The 11,139-nt window shown below is 29.9% G+C and overlaps 1 pseudogene; it reads left to right on the top strand.

The window, feature by feature from the left end:
- Positions 1-3,071: 3,071 nt before the first annotated feature.
- Positions 3,072-4,086, top strand: LOC142320023 (SCAN domain-containing protein 3-like; annotated as a pseudogene).
- The last annotated feature ends 7,053 nt before the right edge of the window (positions 4,087-11,139 follow it).

The following is an 11,139-nucleotide window of genomic DNA, read 5'->3' as shown; positions in this document are numbered from 1 at the left end:
TGTTTTGCGCTAATGTAGGGCTATTTATGCGTTACAGTCACTGTATCACATCTTGTATATATATTTTGACATATAGAATAATGTTAAATAAAGCTTGTGTGCATTATTTGTACTATGTCTCGCATTCATATTCGGTTTATCCATGGCTAGCAGCGTTCCTTTTCCCATTTCATGCACTCCCTCCCACATTATCATCATTTTATCTGCATACTAGAATTCTGTAACAATATTACTTATCCTAAATAGATTTAGGCAGTAATTACTGTTGCCGTCTGTGTATATAATTAAACTAACTGCAGTCATATGTGAAACGTTATGAAACGACAGTTGTTAGTAAATTATTGAATTGAATTACCAATTTAAATTGAAGCACTATGCTTACAACAGCAGTACGTTTTTAAAGCTTCAACTTAAATGAAAAGCATTACTTCAGCATTGAAGCATTACATACTTCAGCATTTCATTGAAGCATTACTTCAGCTTAAATGAAAACATTGAAGGATTTCAGATAATGCCCTGAATTCTAAATGTTACAATGTAACAATAATGATAAGTGTAATTAAGCTATCGTTTAATTTAACGTGCTTATTTCTTGTTGGTTGTAATTTTGATTGACTATCATTAATTGTTCCCTTCTAGTGAAATACAGTAATAAATAATTTATTTAAATCCAGTATTCTTTTGTATGAATTCAAAATTGAATGTTATGCTAAAATAGGCCTAAAACCAAGCCTAAATTTTTATTTTTATTTATAATAAGAATATAAATTTCTCAATCTTTTTGTTTACTTTAGTTATCAGTACGAAATGGAATCGTATGATTCCATCGTACTATATATCAGTACTATATATACTATATACATCGTACTATATATCAGTCTTCGGGGATCTGATAAACGAGCGTTTTACCTCTACTTCATCTCAACAACTTACAAATAGGAAATACTGTGGTACTGGGGAAAATTTGAAGAAATTATTCTCAATTCTATGTTACCAACACATCTGTATTCATAGACACAGCAGGTCGACTTTTAATTATTACGTTGTGTATGTAATCTATTATAGTTAACCTGTATATTTTACACACATACACACACACACACACACACACACACACACACACACACACACACACACACACACACACAGAGTGATTCAAGAGGAAAGAAAAATAATTTAGCAACTGATTCTAGAGCTTGAAATAAGGAAAACGTTTTTTACAAACATACACCCGAAAACGTTTTGTTATCGAGTTAGCTAACGAAAGATTTTGCCCAGATTTCAGTTCCTCGGTTGAAATGAGAGTATACTGAAATTTTTAAGGCGTTATATAAGTGGTGAATTTGACGGTTTCTTGTGTCTTTTAACCTGAACAGTCGAATAAAACACGTTCCAAAACTGTCTCCCGTAGTTTTCATGATATCTAACATAAAACAAAAAAAATTCGGTGTCGAAAAACACTTTTTTTTAGGTTTGAAGTACAGTAACTCTATTAAATTATCAATAAATGCATAAATTTTATTATCAAAACTTGTATAGAATTTAATTTTGAAAAATTGTTGTAATAAAGTTTATGGAAAAAAATTAACTTTGTTATTAAAAACAATATAGAACATTTCCATTAACAATTATCTAAGGGAGTAAGGTCCGGTGATATAGGTAGCCAATTTATTGGCCCTCTACGCCTTTGACGTTATAGATTTTCTAGTATATTTTTGTCTGAGAATTCTTCTATATTTGTGAAGTTTTGATGCTTCATCGAGTTGATAAAACAATTCAATTCGTTTAGCCCAGTCTTTCTCAAAGTGGGCGATAACGCCCCCTTGGGGGCGTTTGAAACCTAGAGGGGGCGTTAAGGGGCCCAGAAAAAATGGGGGGCGTTGATGTGGGTTAGGGGGAAGATGTATGATTTGTAATTTCATTTACTTTATATAGTATTTTAAATTTCACTAAAATTAAAACCCACCTACTACACAATAACGAATAATTAGTTTATATTTCTACCCTGTATGATATTATAAAAACTTAAAATACTTAACATAGATTTCGTAGGGTAGCCCGCACACCGTACGCAATCAAGATGTAACAAGTTTCTGCGGATAAAGGAACATGATCGATGATAGTTAAAAAATTAGAGCAATTTTACCTTAATTACATTGAACCAGAAATTATTTTAAACATTAGGAAAAAACTACTATGCAGAGTTTTAAAATATTATACATACGTAAACTAACATAAATTGAAGTTTTCTTTACTTTCTTTCTTGTTTTTAACATAAGTGCATATTACAATATTTTCCTAGCATTTTATAAGAATTACTGATGTAAGAATCATCATTTTTATATAAAATGGAAATACGTATATAATTATTGTTCAAAAAGTTGTGTTAGAAATTTTTTTTTACAATTAACCCATTACCGTCCAGTGTCAAATAGTATAGTAAGCCTAAACAGTTCACTTATTGTAAACATCGTCTACTATTTCTATGTATTATAAATATTAAATATTACAAATAATAAAAACGCTGGCTTAGGCGACGGTTTTTATTTGAACCAGTTCTAAATTATAAACTAAAATTCTATGAAAAATTACCCATATTTTTCTATAATACGAAGTGATATTAATTTATTTTCCGTAGTTAAATAAGTTATTATCGTTAGTAGTATTATTTACTAGTCGAAATATAAAATTTTAATTTATTATAATGAGAATCTTATCTTATATAAATGAGAAAGATATTCAACAAAAATAGTTCAATAAATCATCAATAGATACCAGTATATGCTGAACAATATGCTTACTTTGCCGACTAATTGCTAACCTTAAATAATGCTATTGGTGCAATCCGGTAGAAATCGGCTGGTTCATCGATACTTGCTCAGTACGATTGTGCGTCGAAAGAGATAAACCAGTTTATGCGTGTTTTTCTTATTCCTGTCGTTACTTGCTGTATTTAAATCCTATATAAAAGCTCGTAATTTTTCTTATATTTTCATTTGTGGTTTCGCGCGCTATCTTTAAACAAGTATTTAAGTTCAACACTTTATTTACATATTTTTGAAAACAAAGCCATGTCGGAAGCAAAAAAGAAGAAACGGCAATACAGTGTAGAATATATTAAATATGGATTCATAGAAAATTCGACAAACCCATCTTTGTCTTTGTGCCTTCTTTGTTCAAAAACATTTTCAAACGAAGCGATGAAGACTTCAAGATCATTTGAATAAAATGCATCCGGATAAGAAGGACAAAAATGTAGCCTATTTTCAAGATCTGGAAAAGAAGCATAATGCTCAGCCAAGTGTATCGAAACTTTTTTCGATGGCTGCTAAGCAAGACGAAGACGGACTTCGAGCTTCATACAATATCTCTCTGTTAATTGCTCAAACAGGTAAACCACACACCATCGGAGAAACGTTAATTTTGCCGGCGATAAAAGAAGTTATAACTACTGTGCTCCATAAACCGGCGGCAGATATAATTCGAAAAATTCCTTTGAGCAATAGTTCTGTCCAAAGACGAATTGATGAAATGGCTGAAAACATTGAAAAGTCATTGTACAATCATCTGAAGACTAGTCAATTTTCAATTCAGTTGGATGAGTCCACTTTACCGACTAATGAAGCATTGTTGTTGTCTTACGTGAGATTTATTAAAGATGGAAAAATATGTCGAGAACTTTTATTTGCTAGAAATTTAGAGACAGACACGAAAGGAGAACCCGTATTTAAAACGCTGGAAAAGTTTTGTGATGAAAAAGGAATTCCGTTGAAGAATATTATATCAGCTGCTACAGATGGTGCTCCAGCTATGACGGGGTGTCAAAAAGGCTCGTACTTAAAAAACAAAATTCCTGATGTGCTTGGTGTACATTGCGTTATACATCGACAGCATTTAGTTGCTAGAAATTTAAGTGAACGACTGTTTCAATCATTGCAACATGTCATCAGAGCAGTCAATAAAATCCGAAACAACTCTTTAAATGACAGATTATTTAATCAGCTTTGTGTTGATAATGATGAAGATTTCAACAGATTTCAACAAAGACACAGAATTGCGCGAAAACCTCATCACATCAAAGAATGATATCGCATACCTGACAGACCTTTATACATCGCTTAATGATATGAATCTCCAACTTCAAGGCGATGACTTGAACTTAATAAAAACAAAAAATGTCGCCGCTGCTTTCGTAGCCAAGCTGCTCTTACACAAGAAGAATATTTGCAGACGTGAGTTCCATAATTTTCCCAATTTTTCAGTATCCTGCAACAAGGACGACTTGCTCGTCTACTGCCAACATTTGGAAAATCTTCACAGTGATTTCATTGAAAGATTCCAGGACATTTTGAAATTGGAAATACCAGACTGGGTGTTAGATCCTTTTTCAAATGTCAACATAGCAATATCACCCCAGTTGGAAGAAGAACTTATAGAACTGACAACGAACGAGAAAATAAAAATCAAATACAAAAATGGCTACCGACAATTTTGGCTACAAAAGTCGATTCCGCAGTTGTACCCTGGATTGTGGTCTATCGTTGAACGATTTTTGATAGCATTCCCATCGTCATATTTGTGTGAACGTGGATTTAGCGCTGTGACAACGCTGCTTACTAAAAAGAGAAATCATTTGCAAGTTACCAAACGCGGCGACTTACGACTGTTTTTGAGTAAAATCGAACCTGATATCAACAAACTTATTAAATATCATCAAATTCATCCATCTCATTAGATTAGTATAAAAACGAAAACTGATTACATGTTTATATTGTTTCTTTTAATTTGATTAAAATATATTATTAATATTATAAAGTTGGGTTTTATTTGATCTCACTGGTAAAAATTTCTAATTTAGAATGTAAGTTTAAACATCAGAACCGACTAATATAACTAAATTAATTAAAGTAATGAAATTGTGGTTTTTAAGTTTTAGGGGTGTATAAAAAATGGGGGGCGCTGAAAAATAATTGATTTTCAAAGGGGGCGATAAAAGAAATAAGTTTGATAATCACTGGTTTAGCCAATGAGAAATTTTCAAGAAAATTAAGAAATTCATTATTTAAAAATTCCAGATAATTTCTTCCCGTTACAAGTTTTTCTACCATGAAATGACCAATTAAATCCAGCTGTTTTTAATTTTTACAAATTTGTAACATATATCTGTTAAGTTTTGTTCTATTTTATTTTTAATAATAAAAGCTGATTTTTTTTATTTTAATACTTTATTATATCAATTTTTTCAGAATTAAATTCTCTATAATTGTTGATAATAAATTTTACGCATTTATTCGTCATTTAACAAATTTTCTGTACTTCAAACCTAAAAAAACGTTTTTTCATTACCGAATTTGTTTGTTTTACGTTGTATATCATGAAAAATACAGTTTTGGGACCTATTTAATTCGATTTTTCAAACCAAAAAACATAAAAAAAACCCATCAAGTTTACATCGTTTATCGCTTTAAAAATCCGGGCAAAATGTTTCGTTGGCGTAACTCGATAACAAAGCGTTTTCGTACATATGTTTGCATGAAATGTTTTCCTTACCTCAAGCTCTAGAATCAATGCCCAAATTATTTCCCTTTCCTGCTGAATCACGTACACACACACACACACATATATATATAATTTAATATATATATATATATGTTAATATTCAGTTACTATATATTTATATCTCTATAATTGTTATATGTAGTGAAGCATATTTCTAATAGTATAGATTTATACTAAAATAATGTTTAATAAAAAAAATTATTTTATTTGTTTACAAGAGAATTGAATGAATATTTTCAGTGTTGTGAAAAAATCATTAAAAACATTACTTACAGCATAAAAGCAATTTCAAGTACTTTCATTACTGTAAAGTATTGTATCATATGAATGAGATGGCTACGTTAACGCTAAAAAGCTGGCAGTTGACTGATGGTTTTAATACATTTTTTTTCATTAATTTCACCCTTCTTTTCAACAGCAAGTCCAAATTTATAAATAATCTTTTTTTTAAATTGTTTACTGCTGTTAAAAAAAAAATCATTAGATACGATAACTAGATAACATTTTTTTAAAGGGCTTCTACTAGCGAATGATTGCCGACAAAACTGAAATTTGATGATGTTAGATTTAAAAATTCATAACGTAATTCGTTTTAATTACTTATTTTCCAAAATTTCTTTATTATTTGTTATTGGCTTAGGCATAAATTCAAAAGAACGTAATAACAATGTTTTCTGGGGTTTTTCAGATTATAACGTGTATAACATGACGTTCATTCATAAATTTAAATAAATATGTGTTTCTACAGTATATAAAATCGCTCTATATGATTACTTGCGTTTCCCATCGCGGTTTTATTTTTCTTAAGTCATTTATTCAAGTAACTGGAGGCAGGTGCCGCCAGTCGCGCCGCACATACAGTAACAGTGGCAGTGGTTGTGTTAGTTGAGTACACCATCGTCTCCCTTGAAAAATCGAAATTCAAAAAAAACTCGAAAATGGTTTATAGATTGATATTTATTTGAAGAGTATCTGCAGGTCTAAATTACTACATATCTCGTTCAGTACATCTCGATTCCCCCCCGAGGGGAGAAGAACCCACCTCGTAGCGTGTCCGGTCGCTACACCACCCCCTCCGTTCCTAGCCAGTAGTGGCTTTAACGGAGGACTTCTTCTCGCCCTCAAACTGATTTGCCACATAGCTTTCAGTCTAGGCCCCGCTGAGATGCCACCGATGCAGATGCCCCTCTCGTTCAGTACAGTCGGAAATGGGAAAAATTTCACATTTCCGACTTTTTTTTTACCTTTCTTCACTTATTCAAAATTTAAGGAGTGCCCAGCGCATAGCCTTAATTGTATGCAGTGGTGTTTTTAAAAAAACCTCCTATGAGACTACCACCGTATTCGGAAAGGCTCTCCCAGTCGATTTAGTAGTGAAAGTTCGATCAGCCATTTGGAAGTTGCGAAGAGGCCCGGAGGCTGAGGCATTTGGGATGCCGTTCGAGCCGGAAAGTACCGGAGCGGAACGGTGATCGCAATGCACCGGTTCCAAATTTCGAACAGTTACCCATCTCCTGCCTGCGGAGGAGGCTTTACAGCCTCGCAATGGATGCATGGTAGCAAGAATTGCACGCCACGATTAAGGGTAGGTCCTTGTATAGATTTATAACTTGGGATTTTTATTAACTTGGGGAAATGGTACGCCTATAGTTTATAAGGGTAAACGGAAGCCTAAGTGCCCTCCAACCACGTTAATTTAAACCAATATTTGTTTTGGTTCCGCCTGACAGCTGATGAGCTCTGCGTCTGCGGGGAAGTCCAGTCGAACGAACACAAATATATTTACATAAAAATTACACACACCAAAAATCAAGTTCATATATAACTTTGTTGCCGAGAAATTAAAAACAATAAAAAAGTAAATTTCATTATTATTCCATTTTAACCCTTTAAACTCGGATTTTCAAAAGAAAATCCTTCCTAGTGTGCACTTAGACCGTTAAAAAAACTGTGTATACAAATCTCATGAATTTACCTTCAGTAGCTTTCACTGGGCGTTGATTATGAATGACTCATGACATGTTATTTTCTTTATATATTTATGTGGAGTCTATAAGCATGGTTTTTTTTTAATCAAGTAGTACTTTAATACTGACCCCCACTTAAAATATACTTAAAGTAATTATTATTTCGTTACGACGTTTCAACTACGTTAAGTTGTGGGCCTATGTTTCGTTAAAGTACAACAATTTATAATTATAATCCGGTAAGGTTGCTAGGTTGTGTTGGGTTAGGCCGAGCAGAGCAGGGGCTGTCAGGTTTCTGTTGCGTGGTGGGGATCGAGGATGGTGAGCATGGCAAATGTACGTATCCTGGCGTCGAGATGCCAGTCTACACGCGCCGCGACGCGTCGGCGGGTCCTTGCTAACCGTTTCGGTTAACGTTTAAATATTACACTATTTAAATATGAATTTTGTTTTAATGAGTAGACGTGAAAAATTATTGATCTTATAGTATAAATAAATAAATAATTTTTAATAAAGGTACATATAAGTATGGTGTATATTATACTAAAGTGAATTTACCTCAGTTTTTTATTTTATTTTTTGTCTTAATTAATAATCTTGTGTTGTTAATTTTATGATAGTAATACTATTGAGAATGTGATCGTTTGTTAAGTCAGCAAACTCATGGTGGATCCCCTAAAAGTGCTCTGGGTGTTGACTAACAGCACATACCTAGGTAAAAATTGAAAAATAAATAAAAAATAATTTTTAATTTATGTTATACGTAATTAAAATTTTATTGATGTTACGAGTATGAAAAGTTTCCATTTTTCTGTAATAATTTACATATTATTATGCAGATATTTTTTTTCCTATTAGCTTCTACGGTAATAGAAGAACGTAGTTAATCATAATAAAAAGGATACTTTAATGTTTAATGACATTATCAATGTAAATTTTTTAAAAATTATCAGGAAGTATTTTTTTTTAAAGAAGGAAATAATTAAAAACGTATATATTTGTGATATGCAATTATTTTTCAATTTATTTAATATCTATTTGATTAAAATAGGTAAACTACTTTTATTTTATGTTTTGATTAGTAACGGCAATAGATAACGTAACATTTTTAATCAAATGTAATTAAAATTTTTAATTGATTCTAAAAATTATCAACCATGTATCTTTAGCTATATTTAGATCGATAGATTTATTTTATTATTTTAATATAATCTTAAAATCCGTTAATTTTTGTGGAAAAATCGCAGGCGTATCAGAATGAGGTAATCTGACGTTTGTAAGATAATAAATAATAATCAACTTATTATAAAGACTGATATAATTTCGTTTAAATGTTTTTAATTCTGTTAAATAATCTTACAGTCTAACGTGTTTAAAAAAAATTATATTTATTTCTTTAATTTTTCTTCATAAAAAACGAAATTAAATCAAAAGAAAATATGTAAATAAAATTTTGTTCAGGTGAAATTCTAGTTTTTATCTGTTGTAAATTTTACACAATTAGAAAACATTTTTCAAATGATTCTGTAGGTGTGATTGATTGAAAAACGTTGCTGAACAGTTGTATGTTTCTTACAAAATCTAATAAAAAAACTATTGATTTTTTTCTTATAAACAAATCGGGTTCTTATCTGTTAAGTACTTTATATTAAAGTATGTAAAAAAAATTAGTTTTTCATAATAACAAGAGTTCCAGTTTTGTAAATAACCTTTAAACTGTTTATAAGAATATCGATAATGAATGATAAATCATTGTATTAATGTATTTGAACTCTGTGTATTTCAAACTTTCTAATATAGTTCAATGAAATTCATCTACTCGTTACATATTAGTAAAACTACAAAGACAAAAACTTTTAGTAACGTTCTCTATGGTTTAGAAAGACCAGATAGACCACATTTATTGCACATTTAAAATTTATAAAAGCGAAAATCGTTTACTTATCACCGATGTCCTAAATATTTGATCTTATGAAATTGGAGTTGTAATGAGGATCTTCCTTAGGTATAAAGAAGAAAACTTAAAACAATTTCACCCTCAAATAATGAATACCTTTTAATTAAAATGGTAGTGTACTCGCTTTTCTGCGTATAGAGGTACTAAACGTATAATCTTTAAAAATGTTCTCTCTCCACAGCAATTACCTTTTTTTTGTGTTAAATATAAATTATTCCAAAAAAAAAAATGGAAAGAATGGTATTTAATAAATTGCGTATTATGCGGTGGTGAAGTTTACAGAATGCGATTCATTATAAGCGAAAAACAAATTTCAGATTCGGTAAAATTCTTTTTATTTCTTTATTTTTATCCAATGGATTTATTCATTTTAATCAGCTAAAAGAACCATATTTTTATTTACAATAATTTTTATTCTTTGTTTACGTCTGCTCTTTTATCTTGAAATTTATATTACTGTACTTTCTCATATACATTATTAATTTTATTTATTCTTGAACAGCTATTATAGTTTTTCTGGTTACATTTATTGCACAGCTTTCATTATGATGATGGGTGTAAATCTGTATTAACTTATATTATAAAAATGTAATTGTAATATTTTCATCATGATGAATTTGATGAATTGATGTTTGATTCCGTTATTTCAATTTTTCTGAATTTTATTAATCTCTCTTTATAATAATATTTCATATTATTTTTTTTCTATTTTATTTATATTACTTCTCAAATGTTTGTTTTGTTTCGGTATGTAATAAAAAATTACATGAATATCTTTCGGTATTTGTTACTAATTCTTGAGTTATGTAAATAATGTAATAATATAAATACGTATATCAAAATATATATATAAATTAATTTAAGTGTATATATTAAAATTATAATTTTTAATAGACTTTTGATTTTTAAAAGATTATTTCATTTTTCTTTCAATAATCTAAAGGAAAAACAAATATCCTAGATTTACTTCATGAAATTTAATTAATTTATAAATTTATTTAACTTCAAATAATTATTTTTATTTTTTATTTTTTATTTTTTTTGTAAAAAAAATAATGAAATTAAAATAGATAGACAGCTTGTAAATTACTGTTGTTTTTTTGCACTCAATGTACAATTACTGCAGCTAAAAAAACCCACATAATTTACAATAATTGGATCTTTTTTCCTCTCAATTTGTAATGTTACCGTCGCACGGTAGCGTTATATCTCTTTTATATATTCCGTTGACAGCTAGCTAGCCTCAAAACCACCTGCATGTGTGATTACTCATATAGCCCTGAAATAATTGCAGATTCATTCTAATGATTCGTTAAGTATAATATAGAATTTAAAACTTTTTTTTGTTATTATTAATTTACAATTAAAAAATATCTCATTGTACTTTTGCACAGCTAAAAATGATTTTTAGTAAAAATATTTTACTCGGAATTTAAAATTTACTTAATTGTTCCAAGTTTTCGTTACAGAAATCAGAATTTCTCTTCTTCTGAGGTTTTTTTAGTCCTCTTAATGATTGTTATAGCTAAACCATAACGCGGAACTTGTTTTTTGTTATTATACCTCAAAACTAATGGAAATTTAATTTAGTTTAATAAACTAATTTAGTGTCAACATAATTGTTAGAATTAGAACAAAGAAGTTCAGATGAGAATT

The sequence above is a fragment of the Lycorma delicatula genome, chromosome 2 (assembly GCF_047948215.1).
Source record: "Lycorma delicatula isolate Av1 chromosome 2, ASM4794821v1, whole genome shotgun sequence".
NCBI lineage: Eukaryota > Metazoa > Arthropoda > Insecta > Hemiptera > Fulgoridae > Lycorma > Lycorma delicatula.
Note: the sequence above shows the minus strand (reverse complement) of the source record. Positions and strands in the feature narration are given on the sequence as shown.